This window comes from Hibiscus syriacus, unplaced genomic scaffold (genome assembly GCF_006381635.1).
Source record: "Hibiscus syriacus cultivar Baekdansim isolate YM2019G1 unplaced genomic scaffold, ASM638163v2 tig00112250_pilon, whole genome shotgun sequence".
Classification (NCBI taxonomy): domain Eukaryota; kingdom Viridiplantae; phylum Streptophyta; class Magnoliopsida; order Malvales; family Malvaceae; genus Hibiscus; species Hibiscus syriacus.
The window spans coordinates 24154-47860 of record NW_024063282.1 but is presented as its reverse complement, the minus strand read 5'-3'; the positions used below and the strand labels follow the sequence as shown (position 1 = coordinate 47860).

Sequence of the window (23707 nt, the reverse complement as noted above, 5' to 3'; positions counted from 1 at the left end):
ATTTTCTGTTTTTTTTAATATATTTGGTTTAATGTCTATGTTATTTTCTTTTGTTTTGGGCATCTATGTTTCCTTGTTTATATTTTAGTCCTACTAATGTATATTATGTCATTTTTGTGGATACTTGACCTTGGTCCCAATGTTTGTAATAGTTTCATTTTAGTCATTGATTTTATATGTTAGGTATTTCCGTTAATGTTCGAATTTATCCCTGACATTTGTGAATATTTTATTTTATTCATTTATGTATGATTTTATTGTACTCGTTATTCGGTTATTTGTATTATGTAAATAATGTTTCATTTAATGTAAATATTTTATCTTGTATTTGCAATTACATTTGTTTATATTACGTCTTTATCCATGAAATGATTTTTGATTTTATTTCAAGTACGTATGCGTAGAATGAGCGTGGAAAGTACCACTTGATCGAAGTGGTGTGATCCGGTACGACATTTTAACGACATAGAAACTTGAAATAAGTCGAGTATATTTTGCTAATTAATTTGTTCAAACGATGCGATGTGTGTTATTTTAAGTGACAATTTATTTTATTTTATGTGAATGAAAATTTCAAATTTTAATTCACGTTTTTAGTTAATCAATTTACTCGTATGTAAACGTCATTTTTAGTTATATTTAATTCGCATTTTTTTTACATAATCAATGGTAGAATATTCTTTTACAAATGAGAAATAGTTGAAATAGCTTTCCCGACGGAGGATTGTAAATTTCAAGATTTCTTATCGAGTTAAAGGATTTTCTTTAAATAGTTAACTCGAAGCAAATTAATTAAATTTCAATAAATGGATCGTAATTTAACTTTATATTCGATTTATAATTTCCATCATCACGACGATATGTAAGCGACACAGTACCAGTTTTTGGGCGTTGTGGGGTGTTAATCCTTCCCTACACGTAACCGACTTCCGAATCCATTTAAATGAATTTTTGGTAACGCGGACCGAATTTTGTCTTAAAAAATGATTTTCCTTAAAATTGTTTTTTAAAAGATATTTTTAGGTATTCGACCTACCTAACATAAAGTTCGATGGCGACTCTTTTCTATTTTATTCAAATCAATTCCAAAATCACCAAAATTTTCCAAATTAAAGTCATAATTGTTTTTAAAAAATAATATTTAATTGTTTAAAAAAAATGGTTATAACAGCTTGGCGACTCTGCTGGGGACTTTTTTTAGAGAGTCAGGCTGTATGTCGTTTACACATTGTCGTCTTAGTGGAAATTATAAGTTTGAGTACATAGTTAACTTATGATCCGTTTATTGAAATTTTTAATTGCTTCATTTTTAATTATCATACTAACATTTTATCTTTTTGCCTTCAGCTCTGTCCAAGTTTTTGTCGAGTTTTTTCTTTTCATTTTGAGTCAAAGGTAGGTATGTTCCTCCTCACACACATCACTCGCATTGGCATAACATAAGCTCTAGACACGAGCTTCGATCCAAATTAGTTGGGGTGAATGCTTCACTCTCGTAAGAATTTATTCTTCGTATGAGTTTTAGCAAATAACCCATGGGATACATACTTTATACCTTCGTAGGGATTTATTCCTCGTACGGGTATAAGACAGTGAATCCCCTCGAATTGAACTCGTTCCGTTTAAAACCTGTAATGGGTAAGGATTGAGGGTCTGGCAGCCCAAGGGGGCACCGACATCAAGGACAATTCGAGTCCCTTTTTCCGTTAGAGCCGAAACCAAGCATATAGTGAACCGTCGAACGTTCACCCTAGGTATAGTCATACCGAACCTTTGTCCGTCAGTAGGTACCCAAACTAGGTGTACACAAAGGAGGAGTGTTTCTAAACCCTTATCTTTTGTTTTAATTTCGTAGAATTTGTTTTCTTTTTGAATAAAAGCATGCGAACTAGATATCATGCAGTTAGGACCAATTTCTTGAAAATAGATCATTTTGGGTAGATAACATGTCCGGGTAGGATTGTTATTTAATTGAAAGCATGTTTGGGTAGATATCATGACGGGGTAGGTGTTATATCCATCTCTGAATTACATTTTTATTTGTATCAATTATTTTACATGTACTAACTTATTTTTCTCTTTTGTTTGTGTATACTAACTTATTTCTTCTCTTTTGTTTGTGTCATTTTGTCATTTGCATTGCATTGCATCATCATAATGCAAAAGTGTTGATCCGTAAGGGGATATTCGAGAGAAAATTTTCACAAGAAGAGATAAAAGTTTTCAATTAAGTGATCGCATACACAGACATGCATCGAGGGCTAAAAAGAAGTCCAGAGTACAAGAATGAGATTTTCTCGAAGATCGTGCATCATTCGAGACTGATATGATAATCCACTGATCTAAGGAGTAATCCAGCAGTAGATTTTCACCCACAATTATTCCATCGTTAACCATCAGGGAGTGGAGCGCAAACTTCAGCATAGCCGAGGTATTAATGGAGTTAGCTTACAGAGCATTGAGGGGCATCGGTCCCAAGTACAAAGATCCGAGACGAAGCAGTGAGCTCGAAGATCGTGCATCATTCGGTACTGAGATGATGATCCACTGATTCAAGGAGTAATCTAGCGTTGGAGTCTTATCTACAATCATTTCGTCGCTAGTTATCAAAGAACGACACGCCGACCTCACTACCACCGAGGCATTAACGGAGTCAGATTACAGAGCGCTTGAGGGGCATCATTATTGAGGACGAAGATCCGATATGAAGCAATGATCCATTCCAGGCTCACCATCTAAGCGAAGACATGTCTGTAAAGTGGACTATCTTGTAATGTGAAATTTTTTATCTCTGGTGGAAATTGTTCTACGGTATTTATCGTTGGGATCAATATTTTTGCATCCGCATTTGTATCATTGCATTTTATTCAACATTCATTTAAGCATTGTTATGTGCATTAATCATACCTTGTGGGAAACTTTGAGGAAGCGCTTCTAACTGTGCAACTGCATTCACAAAGTATTGAAAATGGATGCAAAATTTGAGGAATTGAAGAAAGAGCTGAACGAGAGTTTGCAAAAGTTGCAAGCAGAGTGGGAGGTTAAAATGGAGCAGATGCAAAAGACCACCGTGGATCGTATCTTGCAAAACCAAAAAGACCTAGTTGACCAAAGGGTAGCAAAGATGGCTGAGCTCAACCAAGAAAAAGACAAAGAAAAGATTTCATTAACCCGTGAAACAGTTAAATGTGTGAAAGCACAGGCTAGTTCGCAACCAATTATCTCGCCTAACAGGATTTCTAGTCACCTAGCGTCGAGAAGAGCCAAGAACGAGATCCCAGATAATTTGAAACAGTGGTGCAGAGAGATTTTCCATGGAATAAGAGGACAAAACTCTCACAACGGGATGGATGCAACAGAACTAGTACTAGTTCCTAACCTGGTGCTTCCGCCCAAATTCAAGATGCCCGAGTTTGAAAAGTATAGTGGAACCAGTTGCCTTAATGCCCACCTCACGATGTTTATTCGAAGGATGACTGGATACACTAACAATGATCCGATGTTGATCCACTGTTTCCAAGATAGTTTGATTGGACCCGCTTCTAGGGGGTATAATCAACTGAGTCATACTCAAGTCCGCTCCTGGAGGGATTTGGCTAGTGCTTTTCTGGGCCAATACAAGCACATGATTGATGTGGCCCCCGATCGAACAATGCTTCAGAATATGAAGATGAAGAATTATGAGAGTTTCCGACAATATGCTCAACGATGGAGGGATGTCGCATCTCAAGTGCATCCACCAATGACTGAAAGAGAGTTCATCACTCTATTCATCGATACATTGAAGTCTCCATATATCGACTACATGATAGGGGTTGCCACTAAGAGTTTTTCTGACATTGTCATGTGTGGAGAAATGATCGAAAGAGCAGTCAAGAATGGCCAGATAGGAGGCACTAGTCATTCCGACAATGAGGAAAGAGATGATATTAACATTGAAGGATCTTATCTAGCTAATCTGGGGACCAAACCTCATAAGGCATTCTGTCGCATCAATCCAATCCCAATGACATATGAGGAATTGCTCCCAATGCTTGTTGAGAGGAACCTTGTGACTCCAGTTCAATCCAAACCAAGAGAGACCCCATATCCTGAAGGCCATGATATTAACGCCATATGCAGCTATCATGTTGGGAGCTCGGGGCATACCACTGACAACGGCAAGACACTAAAGCACAAAATCCATAATATGATTTATTCAGGGGTATCCTAATACTAAGCCAGAGAAGTCATTGCATCAACCACTTGCATCCATAGAGATTGTTTTGTTTGAACTCGTTTTTGTTCTTTCTTCAATGTTTGCTTAAATATTTTTAATCTTTGATGACTGAAATGATGCTACCTTCTAAGGTTAAATAATTGAACAAATTTTAATCTTTAGTTCTTTGAATATCGAATGAATTACATATTCTTTTAATTCTTCAAGAATTATGGATTTTTGACATATGACAAGATTAGACCTATTTTATCCTGGCTAAAACCCTAAAACAAAATCTCGATTTTTACCCGAAATAATCCCTGGTCACTACCAAATAACCAATTTTTGACATTCTATCTCTTTGGGACCTTGAAATATTCTTTTCGACCTTGAAACATTTCCTCTCTTTAAGGCCTTGAAACATTCTTTCCACCTTGAAACACTGCATTTATTTTTTGAGACACAAAAGTTATACCCGTACCTTTCTTTGAGTCAATAAAGTCATCATCGTCTTCTTAGATGTAAAACCAACATTTTCTACCAATAAAACCTACAGACATTGAGTACAAGATGTTCAATTGAACATAAACCTTCCTACAAAGAAGACACAATGTGGGGCATCTCGCATCGATTTTTCTGAAGACGAGCATGAGCAATTGAGACATGTTGAGAGCAAGAAGCGAAGAGAAAAAAAATAGAATTCATTCAAAATAATTCTACCATGCATTAATTACTGTTTTCATTTAAATAAAAATTAATCCTGAAAATCTATCCCCCTGGGGATACCTCTTCTGCAAGGACTTCTGTGTATGAGATGATGAACGGCTTTCTTTCTTTATCCCTTCACAAAAGGAGAAAATATATCCCTTGTGTCCCCATTTGAGCCTGAATGATATTTTCTTCTGATTCAACCCTAACCAAGGATCACCCTCCACACTGAGGGGCAAGTTGGAGGAAATCTGCGCATGAGTAAATACATTGATCCAGATGAGATACTGAAAGGTGAACCAAACATCAAGTGCGAAGATCCAATCAAAAACAAAGAAAAATCAAAGAGAAAAGAGCAAAGAAAAAAACAAAGAGCAGAGAGAAAAAAATCAAAGCAAAAACAAAGAAAAATCAAAGCAAAAATAAAAAAAAAGGGCAGCAAAGAACAAAAAGAGGACAAAGAACACAGACAAAGAGTCTCCTGACTCAAATGACGCATTGAGCTTCAAACCGTGAGATTAATCAAACACAATCACTCTAGAATTACTTGACTCGAAGATCATAAAACATCAAGAGAAGGACATGCGAGTAGATTCAAATTGAGCAAAACAAGATCGAAGGCATCAGAGTTAATTGATCCTTGGTTCAAATACCCTTAAAACACATGTTTGGGCCTTTTATCCCTTTCTTTCATAACCCTGAACCATGACCTACGTTACGTGCCTTACAAGTCCCTTCTAATCATACATGGATTTCTAAGCGGAAGAGACTATCCTCATATTTCATCCCGCCTATCAGGATTAATATTTTACTTATAAAGATTTTCTAAAGTCTTTAATGCATGATAGAGAAAAATAATAAAGGGGGGTTAAAGACGTAAAATTCTGAGTAACGTCTTGAAACCAAAGGAGGATTCGAGTTGAAAACCTGAAAGGGCGGCTCGAATATGAAGATTATTACATAGGAGACGATTGCTCAAATCCCTTGATGAGGCATCACACAACATGAATGAGAACATGAGAGTTGGGAGTCAGAGAACACTTCCAATAACTGAGTACAGAAGCTACTCCATCAGATCAGAGAACATCAAATAAATAAGAACACTATACTTTTGACCAAAAATAACCACTTGAGACTTTTTATCCTTCCTTACTTAACCATCTCTCAAAGATAGCATTGATCTTGACACTTGTCAAATAGCTATAATTTATTGAAGGATTAAAAGAGTAATTAATTCTTTGATATCCAATGAACTCTTGTGTTATGATTTGTCAATTGTGAAACCTTGAAAGGAGCAATATTTTCAAAACTTTTGATTAAACATTTTTCAAAACTATTGATATTTTCAGACTTTTGAAAATAAAAGAAGAAGAAAAACATTTTCAAACAAGATAATCTCTCTGGAGGCGTATCTTTGAATTCAAAAAAAAAAAAAAAAAATCTATCTATCTGAAGCTCAAGATCGAAGCTGGGGCAAGAGAAAGCCAAATTGTTGGGGCAAAATTTGATGGGACAAGGAAAACAAATTGTCTCAGGTCTAAGTTTGCAAGAGTACACCCTAGTGGAAATGCAGACAAGCTGAATCAATGATAGAGTGAAGAATACTCTCGCAACTATTCTCCTTCCAGATCGAGAAAACATACATACATACATACATATATACACATACATACATAATACATAAAATTTGCATCAAACATTTATCATCATATATATTAAAGACATTTTTCTCCTCACGTGGGGATAAATTGGACAAAAAATCAAATAAATTTCATCTTGACATCCATCATAACATCCAATATAGTCAGTCAAAAATGCATCATTTTGATCTCTCAGGAAATCAAAGCTCGGAAATGACCAGATGTCTAACTTGCAGAAACAATGATTTGGGCTTCCTGAAGTCAACAATCAAGACATTTCCTCAACATGCATGAACAAACAGACTTTTTATCGCCTTTGAGGGTGTTTTTCTTGAAACAAAATTTTTGTCTCACTTGAGATATTTTCCCACAAATTTTGAGAATTTTAAAAACAAATTTTATTTTGTCTCGCTTGAGACAACATTCTCTTTAAAACAAATTACGTCTCGCTTGAGACATTTTTCCACAAATTTTGAGAATTTTAAAACAAATTGCGTCTCGCTTGAGACATTTTTCCTTTGAGATACAAATTTTGAATTTGATTCACTTAAAACAAAATTAATCTCACCTTAGATTGTTGTTTCTTTCAAAACAAATTTTGTCTCGCTTGAGACCTTTTCCCTTTGAGATCCAAATTTCGAATTTGTTTCACATTAAACAAAGTTGATCTCACTTGAGATCGTTTTCTCAAAAACAAACTTTGTCTCGCTTGAGACAATTTCTATAAAAACAAATTTGGTCTCATTTGAGACTATATCTTAAAGCAAATTTCATCTCGCTTGAGACATCATTTTCTCTCATAATACAAATTTCAAGGTTGTTGTACTTAAAGCAAAATTAATATCACTTGAGATTTTCAAAGCTGATTTGTCTCGCACGAGACAGTTTTCCCTTTTAACAAATCCTGAAATTGTTTCATTTGAAACAAAATAAACACTTTTGAAAACACCCTTGAGATTATTTCCATATAAACAAAATCGACAATATTTTTTAAAACGATTTTTGTCTCTTGAGACAGTTTCTCTTGAAAAAAATCTTTGAGTTTGTTCCTTTTGAATAAAAATCTTGGAGTTTGTTCCTTTTGAATAAATATCTTTGAGTCGTTTCTTTTGAAAAATCTTTGAGTTTGTTTCTTTGGAAACAAAATTTTTTCTCTCTTAAGATAGTTTCTTTTGAAACAAAAATCTTTGAGTTTGTTTCTTTTGAAACAAAATTTTGTCTCTCTTAAGATAATTTCTTTTGAAAAAAAATCTTTAAATCTGTTTCTCTTAAAATGAATTTTGTATCTCTTGAGACCGTTTCTTTTTGAAGTAAATCTTTGAATATGTTCATTTTGAAAATCTTTGAGTTTGTTTCTCTTAACAAAATCATCTTTGAGTCAATTTCTTTAAAAACAAATGTTGTCTCTCTTGAGACGGTTTCTAATGAAAAAACTAACTTTTGAGAGTGTTTCATTTGAAACAAATTTGGTCTCACTTAAGATGAGATCCATCATTTGAGTCTGTTTCTTTTGAAACAAAATTTTATCTCTTAAAGACAATTTCTTTTGAAAAAATCTTTGAGTCTATTTACTTTGAAACAAAGTTTTGTCTCTCTTGAGACAATTTTGTAAAAAAATCTTTGAGATTGTTTCTTTTGAAAAAAAAAAATCTTTGAGTTTGTTTCCTTTGAAACAAAATTTTGTCTCTCGAGACAACTTCTTTTGAAAATACCCACCTTTGAGATCGTTTAGACAACTTCTTTTGAAAATACCCACATTTGATATCGTTTCTATTAAAACGAATTTTGTCTCATTTGAGACAGTTTTCCTTTAAACAATCTTTGAGTCGTTTCCTTTGAAACAAAATTTTGTCTCTTTGGAGACAGTTGCTTTTGAAACATATCATCTTTGGGTTTGTTTCTTTTGAAACAAATCTTTAATTTGGTTTCTCTTGAAACCATAACTTTTAGATGGTCAGCCGTCCTTATCACGTAGGAACCGTGTTATCACCTTTAGATGGCCAGAACTCTTCATCACGTATGAGCCGTGTCATTCCCCAGACCAGATCTCCTCATCACGTAGGAGGCGTGTCAACCATAGATAACCAGCCGTCCTCATCACGTAGGAACCGTGTTATCACCTTTAGATGGCCAGAACTCTTCATCACGTATGAGCTGTGTCATTCCCCAGACCAGATCTCTTCATCACGTAGGAGCCGTGTCAACCATAGATATCCAGCCGTCCTCATCACGTAGGAACCATGTTATCACCTTTAGATGGCCAGAACTCTTCATCACGTATGAGCCGTGTCATCCCCAGACCAGATCTCCTCATCACGTAGGAGCCGTGTCAACCATAGATAACCAGCCGTCCTTATCACGTAGGAACCGTGTTATCACCTTTAGATGGCCAAGAACTCTTCATCACGTAGGAGCCGTGTCACCCGTAGATGACCAGACCTCTTCATTGCGTATGAGCAGTGTCGTCCCCACCAACAAAACTATCCATTTTTTTAAAACCAAAAAGAGGAGAACCAGACAAAAACGTGTTTTCTTGTCGTCTTTGCCCTATTCTTGTTAACACAAGAATGTGCAAAGAGGGGCAGCTGTAGACACCCGTTTTTGTCCGGGTTTTTTTCGTTATTTTATTATTATTATTATTATTATTATCGTCATCTTATTATTTTATTATTATTTATTATTACAATTTTTTGCAGGCTCAACCCGAAGCCCATCATGATACAAAGCCCAATGCCCAGTCATCAAGCCCAGATCCGTCCCGAACTGGCCCAACAGTGCTCAAACCCGTTAGGGTTTCATTCTCTTCAGCTTCCAGCTGCCTCTCATCAGCCGTTTGGCCTTCCAGCTCCAGCCACCGCTTGGCCTACCAACTTCCACAGTCGCACGCGTGAGCTGCCGCCGTTAACTCCTCAAGCCATTACCGACAATCCTGAACCAAACAATGATGGTAAATCTATCAACACTGACCGGTTTCTCAACCAAATCAGAGCAATAGTAAACCTAAATTGAAAACCTATTTAAAAACGAAATAAATCCCGAAAATTCAGGATTTCACCAGCTACCAAATCAACCCATAATATCCCTAAGTTCTAGATATCATCATTCAGCAACCACAACAATAAGAAAGAGACATGCAATGACAGGGGGAGCATTCGGGGTTCAGAAAAAAAAGGAAAAAAAGAAAACAAAAAAAAACAGAAGATAGAAAAAAAAGAGAGATTCGAAACAAAAAAAAAAGAGAAAGGAAAGAGGAGAGAATAGAGACCATACCTTAGTCGAACACCGATGAAAACCGGTCGCCGGAGATGGAGAAACCGAAAGGTTTCTCCCCTGATCCACTGTGATTGAGCCACTTTTAGGCCAAAGGGAGGCCAAATCCTTGCTCAGGGCTTGGAGACGCTTCGGATGGCGTTATTTTCTCTCCCTCCGGCGTCGGCATACGACGGCTACCGCCGATCAGTGGCGGCCGGCGCGGCGGAGTCTGGCCGTTTCTAGAGAGATCTCTGGATCTCATCTCTCTCGGTCTCTCTTACTCTCTCTCTTCTCTAGGTGAGAATGGAACAGATGGCCGGTTTTGGGAGTTATTTGGGCTATTTATAGCTTTTGCAAAACGACGTCGTTTTGAGGGGACGAGTTCTGTAATTTCACGCATGGGGTAACTACACTTTAAGTCCCCTCTCCTTTGTAATGCTTTATTTAAGTCATTTAATGAAATTATTATTGTTTTATTTCGAGTTTTTAGTTTCTAATGATTGCATTTCAGTCACTAATTTGTATATTATGTTTGCTGTTATTATAATTTGGTTGTGATATTTATATTTATTTCGTTTTAGTCACCGTTTCAGTTTATTGTGCATTTTCCTTTGATATTCGGATTTGGTCATGAAATTTGAAAACGTTATATATTAGTCACCGTTCATGTTTTATATCATATTTGTCTATATTTGATTCTGGATTTAATATTTTCAAATATTTCAATTTAATCACTGATCCTATGCATTTTATTATCTTTACTGTTATTTGAATTTGGTCACCATATTCGTATATATTCTATTTTAGTCATTGTTTGATGTTTGGTTTAATTACTTTGTGATCTTTTATGTTTTTGTTTATTTCATTTTAGTCCTTACTCTTTATATTACTACTTTCGTGAATGTTGGAATCTGATCTCGTATTGTGTAATATTTTATTTTAATCACTGAATATAACTTTGCATTTTTTTAATTTTTGGATTCAAGTTCTAATTGCTTTTATTTTAGTCATTTTCTGTTTTTTTTAATATATTTGGTTTAATGTCTATGTTATTTTCTTTTGTTTTGGGCATCTATGTTTCCTTGTTTATATTTTAGTCCTACTAATGTATATTATGTCATTTTTGTGGATACTTGACCTTGGTCCCAATGTTTGTAATAGTTTCATTTTAGTCATTGATTTTATATGTTAGGTATTTCAGTTAATGTTCGAATTTATCCCTGACATTTGTGAATATTTTATTTTATTCATTTATGTATGATTTTATTGTACTCGTTATTCGGTTATTTGTATTATGTAAATAATGTTTCATTTAATGTAAATATTTTATCTTGTATTTGCAATTACATTTGTTTATATTACGTCTTTATCCATGAAATGATTTTTGATTTTATTTTCAAGTACGTATGCGTAGAATGAGCGTGGAAAGTACCACTTGATCGAAGTGGTGTGATCCGGTACGGCATTTTAACGACATAGAAACTTGAAATAAGTCGAGTATATTTTGCTAATTAATTTGTTCAAACGATGCGATGTGTGTTATTTAAGTGACAATTTATTTTTTTATGTGAATGAAATTTCAAATTTTAATTCACGTTTTTAGTTAATCAATTTACTCGTATGTAAACGTCATTTTTAGTTATATTTAATTCGCATTTTTTTTACATAATCAATGGTAGAATATTCTTTTACAAATGAGAAATAGTTGAAATAGCTTTCCCGACGGAGGATTGTAAATTTCAAGATTTCTTATCGAGTTAAAGGATTTTCTTTAAATAGTTAACTCGAAGCAAATTAATTAAATTTCAATAAATGGATCGTAATTTAACTTTATATTCGATTTATAATTTCCATCATCACGACGATATGTAAGCGACACAGTACCAGTTTTTGGGCGTTGTGGGGTGTTAATCCTTCCCTACACGTAACCGACTTCCGAATCCATTTAAATGAATTTTTGGTAACGCGGACCGAATTTTGTCTTAAAAAATGATTTTCCTTAAAATTGTTTTTTAAAAGATATTTTTAGGTATTCGACCTACCTAACATAAAGTTCGATGGCGACTCTTTTCTATTTTATTCAAATCAATTCCAAAATCACCAAAATTTTCCAAATTAAAGTCATAATTGTTTTTAAAAAATAATATTTAATTGTTTAAAAAAAATGGTTATAACACCACTCTTTCGCTTTCTTTTTCTGTAATTTCAACGGATTCTTGAATTTCTCAGCGTTGATTTTTCTGTGATTGAATCGCATTAGAAGATTTTTTCCGATCGATGAAAAGGTGAGACGTGTCTCGAGTAATTTGCAGCTTTCTGCTTTGATTTGTTCTTGTTGTGTAGATCACTCATTAGTATAAAAACAAAAACAAATAATAAAATTAGTTTAGCTTTAATCTCATTTCTTTTGTTGCCATTTTTAGCAGTTGGTTTTAAATGAATAATTTCTGCAACTTCGTAACCGGAGATCTGCATAAAACAATTATTTTTTCAATATCACGGTGTTTCGTCTTCAATTTTAGAGACATAACCCTGTCGAATCCAGACACTACATGATTGTGGATTCTTTTCATTATAAAAAATTAAATCTAAGTTAAATTATTGCAATCTTAGTTTTAAACCTTTAACCTTTCCTGTGATTTCCATCGAATTCTGTTCCTCAAACTGGAAATACAAAACAAAAAAATGCACATAGGGCAACTTAGAAGTTATTTTTTTAAAAGAATAAAAAACGATTTTGTTTATAGGAATCAATTGTTGCTATGTTTCTATCTATATATTAATGATTTTTATTTCATGTAAAAAATTTAAACTATTTTTTGAAGTTTTTTACTGTTAATTCATGGGGGTGGACACGGGTCTTCCTTGCACGTGGGACTCCATCTCTCTTCCCATATCTTCACCAACATTAGCACTGCAAAAACTTCAGCCTTGTTCTTCTCTCATCCCAATTATTCAATTTCTCAAACCAATACGGATACAAACAAATAATCTTACATGATTACCTAATTTGTTTAACTGCATTTTTCAGTTTTTAATTGTTATGTTAATTTTACTGTCATTTAGTAGTAAATCAAATATGTGATCCCAGGTAAAAACCCCATGTGATCATTTTATGTATTTTTATAGGAAGATAGGACATTTTAAAAATAGAAAAATTGATGCAATTGTTTGTTGGGATCATTTTCATTGAATTCCTATTCATGGAAAGTAGGCGGGAAGGGAGGGAAAAAGCCAGGGTGGGCTGTTTATTTATTTCTGGGATTGAAAATCAGTGAACCTTTTGTTTTTCCACTTCAGCTGATCCGTGACGTAGTGGAGATATTAACATTACAAAATTAGTGACCATTACAGCGAGAAGCTTTTCTTATCACGTTAGTGTTGGCAGTGACGGATATAAAAATTTATAAATCGAATTTAAAATTTTAATTTTCTTTTAAAATAATAGGGTTGCAAAAAAAAATTCTTTCATTTTTATTTAATATATTATACTAAATTTCATTTTTTTTCTTAAATAATGAGATGCACTTGACCCTTAGGGTGTGTTTGGTTCACGGAATGTAAGATTATCAGTGAGAATAAAAGATTACCAGAGAATAAGATTATTGGGAATGTTGTATTTTGTGTTTGGTTGGTTTAGCAAGAATGTAATATTACCGTGTTTGGTTAAAGGAATAAAAGATTATTTAAATATATATTTGACCAAATTATTTTTATTATATATTTGTTTTTTTTAACGAGTTGAAAAATATTTATATATATATTTTAAAAAATTTAAATTCATAAAATTTATAATTTTTTTACAAAATTAAAAATATAATAAAGTTTAATGAAAGGGTAAAATTTTATTTTAACCCCTAAACTTCATATAAAATTTTAATTATAGTTTTTTTTTGTAAATCTAAAATAATTTAAGGATAAATTTATAATTTAACCTTCGTAGAATTTTTATTATTCAATGACAGAATAAGGACATTTTTGAAAGAAAAAAAAATTATGGGCATTTTAATCCAAAACGCCGGTAATCCAATAATACCTAAAGAAAAAGAGGTAATGGCATTCCCGGTAACATACTTCAAAAAATTTACTATTGATAATGTAATATTATCGAGAATGATATTCCCGGCTAACCAAACGGGAGAATGTGAATTCTATTCTCATGAAAATCTCATATTCCTCAACCAAACATACCCTTAGGGTGCGTTTGGTTCACGGAATGTAAGATTACCAGTGAGAATAAAAGATTACCAGGGAATAGAATTACTGGGAATGTTGTATTTTGTGTTTGGTTGGTTTAGCAGGAATGTAAGATTACCGTGTTTGGTTAAAGGAATAAAATATTATTAGAATGTATATTTGACCAATTTGTCCTTATTATATATTTGTATAATATTACAAATTGTAAAATATTTATATATTTTCTTTAAAAAATTAAATTCATAATATTTATATATTTTTTTACAAAATTAAAAATATAAAAAATGTTTAATGAAAGGGTAAAAAAAAATTTAACCCCTGAACTTCATATAAAATTTTAATTATAGATTTTTTTTGTAAATTTAAAATAATTTAAGGATAAATTTGTAATTTAATATTCGTAGAATTTTATTATTCAATGACAAAAGAATGATATTTTTGAAAAAAATAAAAATTTAAGGGCATTTTAGTCCAAAACGCCGATAATGTTACAATACCTAAGGTAAGAGAGGTAATGACATCCCCGATAATATACACGAAAAAAACTACTATTAGTAATAAAATATTACCGATAATGAGATTTTCTACCAACCAAATATGAGGATGTAATCCCACAATACTTAAACCAAACACGGACTTAGTGCATACCTGAGTGTTGGTACAAGTATAGTTTTGAGATAAATATTTTAAAAAAGATTTTTTTTTCTTTTTATGTATTTGAAGAACTTAATATATATATATATATCTTCTTTCGCTCTCTTCCCTACGCGCCTTTCTTCTAGCTCTAGCTGTCTTCTTATCCTACACCCCTGCCACCAGGAAACAAAAACTATTGGAGACTTTCTCAAGACTTCACGGGGGACCTCTTAGTGTTTTGCATTTGCACTTTTATGTGAGATTTAATTTAACCAAAAACAACCCTTAATTTATATTGGGCAAAAGTCTACTGAAATTTCTAGACAGCCCCGGACCCCCACAATTGTACCTGATGCTGTTTTAGCACTTCTCAGTCTTATGCTTTTGGCTTGATCTGCTTGGATTTGGGCTTTTCTTGATTAATAAGCTATGCCCCTTTCTGTTAGTTTCTTGTAATTCTCTAATTCTTCATCAGTCAGATCTGGGCATCTAGAAAGATGTTTTCTTTTTCTCCTATGGTGTTGGTAATTGTAACTGTGCTCTCTGCCTGTCTGTAAGCATCTAACTTTTGGTTTGGTGCATTTGTGGCAGATTCATTGCAGGAGAAAGTATCTTCTTTTTGAGCATATGGCGTTATTCCAAATATACGTGGGATCCATGTAACAGTTAAGCTGTTTAATGTAATTTAGTGTGTGTTCTTTATGGAAAATTCCATCAATGTGGTCTAATTTGGAAGGTTTGGAAGGATATGTGTGAATCAGAGCGAAGATTGCAGAAGCTTGCAGCCATTGATACCGCAACGCGACCCCTTGTTCCTGCTGAAAACAACAATGCGCCACTCACAGTTCGACAGTCTCGAACTAGGGAGGTTAGTTCGAGGTATAAATCGCCGATTCGTTCATCGCCTTTTGGTTCCAGGCGTTGCCCATCTCCAAACCTTACTAGAACAACCTCTTCTCCTTCCCAGTTGGTGCAAAATAGATATATCGGCTGACAGGAAACGCCCCACAACACCATCTTTACATCGAAGTCCATCTACGCCGGTTCAAGATTCATCAGTAGGTGTGCAGATACCATCTAGAAGGATATCAAATGGCCGCACACCTGAAGGTTTATGGCCATCTACCATGAGAAGTCTTAGTGTTTCATTTCAGTCAGATACAATTTCAATTCCTGTTAGCAAAAAGGAAAAAGAAAAACCGGTTAGTAATGTTTCATTGGATCGTACTTTGAGACCTTCTTCAAATGTGGTTCATAGACAACAGTCTGAAAAATCTACTTTATCCCGCAAGCCTACTCCAGAGAGAAAGAGAAGCCCTCTTAAAGGGAAGAATGCGCCTGATCAATCTGAAAATGCTAAACCAGTTGAAGGTTTGCCTGGCCGAATAATAGATCAGCATCGATGGCCTAGTAGAATTCGTGGGAAAGTATCTTCCAATTCATTGAATAGAAGTTTAAATCTGGGTGATAATAAGATTGTTAAAAGTTTATCTACACCAGTTCCAGGAATGGGTTTATCTTCGCAGAAGAGAATGCCAATATTTGATAGTTCGAGTATCACTCTAAAGAAATCTGCTAGTGACACTTCCAATTTGTTATCACTCGATGAAATCGGCCTGATAGGGCCTGAGGCAATTCCAATTGATGATAAGTCTCTGCGGGTATATGGACCTGCAAGGCTCCTTTCTGCAAGTTCATTGGACAAAGTGACACTGGCAACTCATGCTTTCAAATCTCAGTCTTTGTCTGCTCCTGGATCACGACCTCAGACACCAAATAGAACTTCTGTATCTAGGGGTACTAGTCCTTCTCGGGCAAGACCTTCCACTCCACCTCCAAGAGGAGCCATTGCAACTCCAAGGGGAGTCAGTCCATCTCGGATGAGGACATCCACCTTTTCTAGTCAATCCCATAGCACAACTTCAGTTCTCAGTTTTATTGCAGACTTTAAGAAGGGACGAAAAGGTGCAAACTACATAGAGGATGCTCATCAACTGCGGCTTCTTCACAATCGTTATTTGCAGTGGCGATTTGCTAAAGCCAGGGGAGAAGCTGTACTTTATTTTCAGAAAATTACTGAGGAGGTAAATTTCTTCTCAAAATGATCAACTTTGCATCAACAAACATTACTCTATGTTTTAATATGGGAGACTTTTGATGGTTAGAATAGAAAAATTATACATTCTTGATGCATTATGCAATAGTTGAAAAAAAATTCTGATTGGTTGCTTGCTTCTTTGAATCACTGTTCACTGGATCAGTTTCCTAATGTGATGAATCTTTTTGACAGTTAGTATCCATATATGCACTTAGAGCTTTAGGAATGACATTGATAGTGGATTGCCTCTTCTATAGCATGTTAAATTTTTTATCAAAGAAAATTTTGATCTGTTGTTGCAGGAAACTTTGTACAATGTCTGGAATGCTACTTTGGGTCTATGGGATGCCGTGAACAAGAAAAAGAACGATCTCCAACAATTGAAGTTAGAGCTCAAGTTGAACTCAGTTTTGAATGATCAAGTAATGGTTTCCTCTATTTCTCCTTTCATAGCAAATTTTTATTCGCCTCATACAGGTTCAATGTTAGAAGTGCTTTTATATTTAAGTTTACTAATAGTTTATATACATTTTTACTTGTGCAACTCCTGCTGAGATACAGGGAGGTTGTCCGTGGATGCTTATGTATCTTCTTTATATCTTCAGATCTAGATTATTGTATTTTAGGGAAATGAGGGTTCAACCTTGAATATGCCTTTTGGAAGAAAGGTGGAAGTCATTAAGCTATGCCTTGGACCATTCTATAGGTCTAAATTTTATAGCAATAGAATATTTATTTTTGTATCGGTATGACATTTTGAAGCATCATTTAAATGAATAAAAGGCTTATTTTATAGTTAGATGCTTATAGGTAATAATATATAACATTGTTTTGAGCCTCCAAGCTTCTTAGATTTGACAGGGCTACTGATTAGAATGAACTTTAGAGGTCTGGTGAAATTTTAAATACTCATCTTCTAGTGGTGTTTACCTTCTAATGGGACAAAGGACGTCAAATCTCATAGATACTTGGAAAAGCCTTGACTGGAGGCTCATTATACAGCGTGTGTTTTTCCCCAAATTTCTGTATTTGAGGATTTAGAAGGTTTTCTTCATGTGGATTCATTTCATATTTTTGGTGCTACAAATAGGCACCGGTAATTTACTCCTGACATGTAACTCTAGTTTGATGACACTAAAATATATTTCAAGTTTGACCTTTTCCACCTTGGTTTTGGGAACCTTTTTTCAGATTCAAATATATTTCAAATTTTTATTTTTAAAATGCTTACTTATTCAGCAAGTTTCAGTGGATAAGGCAAACTTTAAAATTAAGACCTAAAATGTTTGGACGTTTCCCTTACATGTAATGAAATATCATAACATGAAAGGTATATAAGAAGATGAGGTGACAAGTGCATATCAGCAGTACCTTTGGCCAACCTGGTCTGGCCTGGCCTATGATACCTCTTTTCCGAAGTGGCCTTCACTTGATAACTACTATGTTGTTTTCTAATTATTATTTTTTACGTGTACATCGGAGTTAAAATATTTAGATCATACCTTTTATCTTGATATTGAATTGATTGAAGGGATAATGAGTGATATATTTCGTGTCTTACAGTTCAAATAATTGCTTATTATCAACTGCTAATGTCTTCAAAAGTTTGATATAAGGTGTTATCTTTAATCCCTATGGAAGCTTCTCATCTAAAAATTGGGAAAATTGAACATTCTGTCCCTCTCGTTTCAAAAATGTTTTTTAATGGTCGGCATATCAATATAGATTCTTTCCACTGAATTTCCTTTATCTAAATGCACGTGTAAATAATTAATGCAGATGGAATATCTTAACAGTTGGGCATTACTTGAAAGAGATCATGTAAGTTCTTTAGCTGGAGCATTAGAAGATCTGGAGGCAAGCACTCTGCTTCTTCCTGTAACTGGAGGGGCAAGGGTAAGTTTAATAAAAAACTTTGGACTGATATCTGAAAAGAGAAATATTGACATTATTTCTGGATTCTGTACTCATCAGGCAGACATTGAATCGTTGAAAGCTGCTATTTCCTCTGCTGTTGACGTGATGCAGGCTATGGGTTCCTCCATTTGTTATTTACTCTCAAAGGTGTTTTTCCTTCCCAGGCCCAGTTATTTCACGTTTCTGAACATAAATGCCTGACATTATACCCACAAAGAACAAATATCAATGCTGTTGTACATAACTTACCACTGTGGTTATCTGATATTTAAATTTAAGATGCCAACTGCCGGTATATTTTCCATTTTAAAATTTAATTTTGGTTCAAGCAGAAGTTTTATTTTTGTTTATTTTACTTTAATGTGTAGAGACAAGTGTTTCTCGTAATTTCAGCTTAGATGATGTAGATAATTTTAAAAAGAATATTTCTTCTTACCACTATTTTTTCTAATGCTACGGTGAGAGCATGTCTATGCTAATGACTCTAAATTCACGACAACTGCTTGGATTTTGTCCCATGCTGCTCCAATGCGTGACAGATGGTAGATTCTGATTTTAGCTTGCAGTTTTTTTTTTTGCTGGTATATCTTCATTTCATTCTGGAAGCTTAACTGTATTTCAATGTTATACATGCTATAGGTGGAAGGAATAAACAATTTTGTTTCTGAGCTTGCTGCAATAGCTACACTAGAGAAAAACATGCTTGACCAATGTGAAGCCCTCATGGCTTCAACAGCGGCTATGCAGGTAAGTAAACATTAAATTCTTGCTGAATGTCAAGTTCTTGGATTAAATACGACCATAACTTGACCAATTCCTCTAAGATTCTGCCAATGTTTATCCCTCTGTTGCAATGACTGATAAATATTGTGTATGTAATGAAAAATCTGACAAAGCACGAGGATAGGATTTAAAGCTATTATCCTCTTTAGAGAGAGAAGTTTGGGAGGATCTTATCATATCCCACATGGAACATGACATATTCCACTCTGTTTAAGCCTAAACCAACCTTATTATAAGAGAGATGCTTTAATTCAGTATTAAGTCATGTCAGTTTAGTTGATTGTGCTGAAGCGGAAATTTTTTTCATGTGTTCATGGGGACAGGTAAGAAATTTCAGTATGAAGCTCATGCTAATAGTTGGAATGCTCTGACATGCATGCTATATTTGCTTGAAACCTAAGTTACTTGTGACTCGGATGCAAGCTTGTATATACGTGACACGGTGTGTTTGATTATTTTTAAGCTTTTTCTATGTATTTGGAGGATTCTTAGAAGATCACATCCGATATGCTCCACACAGATCGGATATGGTTACTTGAAATAAAAAAAATGAAGAGTCATAGCAACAATGCAATGAATCAATCCATCTCTTATATGCCATCACCATCAAACTGGCTGGCTAATGTCACTCATTCTATGCATGTGCCAACTAAGCTGCCTAGAATATATTTCTGCAAATTGCAAACTTTTGTTTCTATTTTCTAATGCATATAGTTACTTTGTTTCATTATATGTATGTATTTGACAGTTTTTGGTGGTGTTATTGAACAGTTAGAAGAGTACAGTCTTAGGTCTCATCTCATACAAACAAAACAAGCTTTGGAGAGGAATAAGCCAGCCAGCCATGACAACCAAAACAGTATTTCCATGGCCATAAATCGGCTGGTAAGCTAATAATAATCTCTACTAACATATTATCCTTTAAACTGAGAAGAATTTATTACAATATCTGCTCTGCCAGCCCCAGAAAATGTAATTTCCCCCCTTTTTTATTGGTAATTTTTTTCTTCTTTCATTTTTTTACCCTTCTCAAAAGACGGGGAGTCATTGTCTCTCATCTTTTTCCTACGTGTAATTTTCTCAAGAAAAGAAAAAGAAAATTGCAAAGGAAACGAAATATTTGATATTCAATGCAGAGGCCAAACTTCATTCCATTTAACCTGACCAGTAAATTTTGGGGTTCGAATTTCCATATTTTATTCATCCCATCTCTTTGTTCCACCATGTTAAATGTCAAAGTTTCAACTGTTCCACCATGTTAAGCAAAGGAATTAGCAACAAATTTGAATCTTGACTAACAAAGAGAGCCATATTATTTTTACAAAAATTCCTAGAAAAAAAAATCATCCTCGATTGCTTGTAAGCTTCGCTCCATAACAGCCAAACACGAAAACAACTGTTAAAGGACGTCCACAATCAAGTAACACAGGCGTCATTTTCCAATACTTCCTCTGCCGCAGCAGCTGCCATCAACTCATCGAACTTCTCCGACTTCCCCTGAAGTATTTCAATCTACAAAATAAAGCATCTTAGCATCTGATATTATGACAAGAACCATAACATGAGAATTGACGTAAAAGAGCTGTACGAACGACTAAAAGCAGACCAAACTGATACAAGAGGCTTTCGCTATACCAACATAACACACCCTTGCCTTCATATTAATACAATACTAGACCAAAACCGAAACAGCCATCTATACTAATGACTTCTCAATGAAAATTAATGTAAGGGAGCTGTACATATGAATAAAGGCAGACAAAACTGATACGAGAGGCTTTCACTGTACCAACATAAAACGTCCTCAGTCCTCATCTTTGAGTTAATACATTAACAAACTCAATCCACAACAGCCATCTACATTAATGACTAGACTTACAGGTTAAACAGTAACAGCATCTTTCCGTATGACTAGGCCTAAATCTTTAAATTTAATCAAGCTGCCAAGTATTACTGGTTCCATTATGGTTTACAAATGAATTTTCCATTTTCTAATCCCAGTCCCAAAGGAGGCCAACATTAGCATACAGTAGTTTTGAAACAAGCAATGCCTCCAATATATTAAATTGTTGTTTCAAACAATTTTTTCTACTCCTCCAATTAACATATGTAATGCCTCATCACTTCACAGTAACTAGAGGCTTCATTTCATAGGTACCATATATTTTTGTTCATCGATAAACCATCTAAGGATTGAGAGTACAAAAGGGTACCAACCTCAACATTAGTTACGGCCCATGACAAGCCAACAATGGCTCAGGGGTCTAACCAAAAACCAAGATTGGTGAGGAAGGCAACACCCTAAACCAACAATACACAGGAAAATAAAAAAGAAGAGGCGGCAAGTCAACCAAATCCGAGCTCTTGGCTTCAACAGAATCATCATACATAAGTATCCTATTTACTTTAACTGCTCTTAAATGCTGACATACAAACATGACTCTAAAAGTACCAAAGTCAATATAATACGAGTCTTATGTCACACCGACTCATTTTTCTTGAAATAATGGTGCGTATCCAACATGAATAAGGGATGTAATCCTCTAAAGACCCCTCCAACTACATTGGAAAAATGAATATACACATGTGCAATACATGCCCAAACCTCACACATCCAAGTTCAAGTAATACAAATATGAACCACGTAATAAATGTAATTAAAAAAAAACATTATAGCAGTATTTGTAACTTACTTTTGCTTTTTGAACAGGTCGTCCCCCTGATTCCTCTCTCATGTCAACGATAGAAGTTGTGATTTCTGGTATATCCATACACACACATATCATGATAGTAAGTTTGAGTTCTCAATGTGAGATGAATGCTAAAAGGAATCTTATTAAGGTTAAGAAACATACTTTTCTCAACAGCCAGTCCATTGTTTTTCAATATCTCAGCAATGGTAACGACTGTAGCAATAGCTGTGAAAAGAATGCAATTTTTAAAGAAAAGCAAGAAAAAAGAAACAGTCGAGCTATTTCTCCCAATATATTAGATTATGGGTGATACGCATAGCGACACGTCCACAAATTACATACCACAAATGATGCACACATAAAATGCTCTAATTCAACCCCAAGCATTGGAATATCAAGCTAATTAGCAAAGGGACAAAACAAAGGGTACATGAGCACCTATTATGTGATAGCCACCAAGAGTTGAACCTATCAGTGCAACAGATTTTATATTCCTCCGAAGCTAAACAGATAGCATATACTAATAATTTAAGAAAGTAGCAAAAACCAAATTACCCCTCGCCAAAAATCAGATAAATTCCAAAATCTATACTCATAAGAGCTTCTTATGTTGCTCATACTCTTCATTTTTTTACTCCAAGTATCCATGTACAGGGATAAGACACAAAATACATGAAAAAACTCGTAAAAAAATAGCATACATTCAACATGCACCGCCGAGTCCCAGCAGCATAAAGGACATCCAAATAAAACCACTAAGCAAATAAGAGCAAAGAAAGATACCCATTCCAAGAGCAGAGAGTTCCACTTCATTGTATGCATGTATTTCTGCCAAAATGGAGCCAACGAAAGAAGCTTTAAAAACGAAGAAAATTTTGTTTTATTCATTTTTTTTATCTTTCCAAATCATATTTTTCACTTATCCAGAAAGTACATCACTTCTTATTTTTCTTATAATTAGGTCTACCACTCTACTCCGTAAAGAAAATGCCAAAAAATAAGGTCTGGGTTTTCACATGAAGAATATAAACATCAATCAATGATACAGAATGACATAAAAAGAGATTGAAATAAATGAAAACCCAAAACCAAACTAAAATAATAAGAGCAAAAATCGATAAACTAGTCACAGTAGAACAGTCTGAGCAGGCAAACGGATCATCAAGGGGAAAAAACCAGAAATAATAAAGGAATGAAAGGATAATAGAGAGTAACCTTGGCAAGATTAACGTAGAAAAAGAGGGTTTCTTGGTATTGGAGACTTGGATACGGTTCTTCTTCTTGTTTGAAGGTGAAGAATCCATGATGTTCAAGTTGTTCACTCCCTCGGTTAATTCTTCCATTTTTAACTTCCACAAACAAAGAGTGAGAGAGAGATATGTACGTATCTTCTCACCAAGCAAAGGGTAGAGCAGACTTTCACTTTAAAAACCCTAGGATTTAGCCCCTCCTTAGAGTACCCTTTTCAATTTTTTTTATATTATTTGCACCTCGCAAGTCGCAACATCGTCGTTTTTAGTTTGCTTGGGTTCGGCTTTTATGGCCCTAACCCTAGTCTTTAAACTTCACAATACTTTTTTTCCTT

At 34.4% G+C, this 23707-nt stretch overlaps 2 pseudogenes; one reads left to right on the top strand and one right to left on the bottom strand.

The window, feature by feature from the left end:
* Positions 1 to 14942: 14942 nt before the first annotated feature.
* Positions 14943 to 20583, top strand: LOC120176705 (annotated as a pseudogene).
* Positions 20584 to 20749: 166 nt separating this feature from the next.
* LOC120176706 lies at positions 20750 to 23465 on the bottom strand (annotated as a pseudogene).
* Between the last annotated feature and the right edge of the window lie 242 nt (positions 23466 to 23707).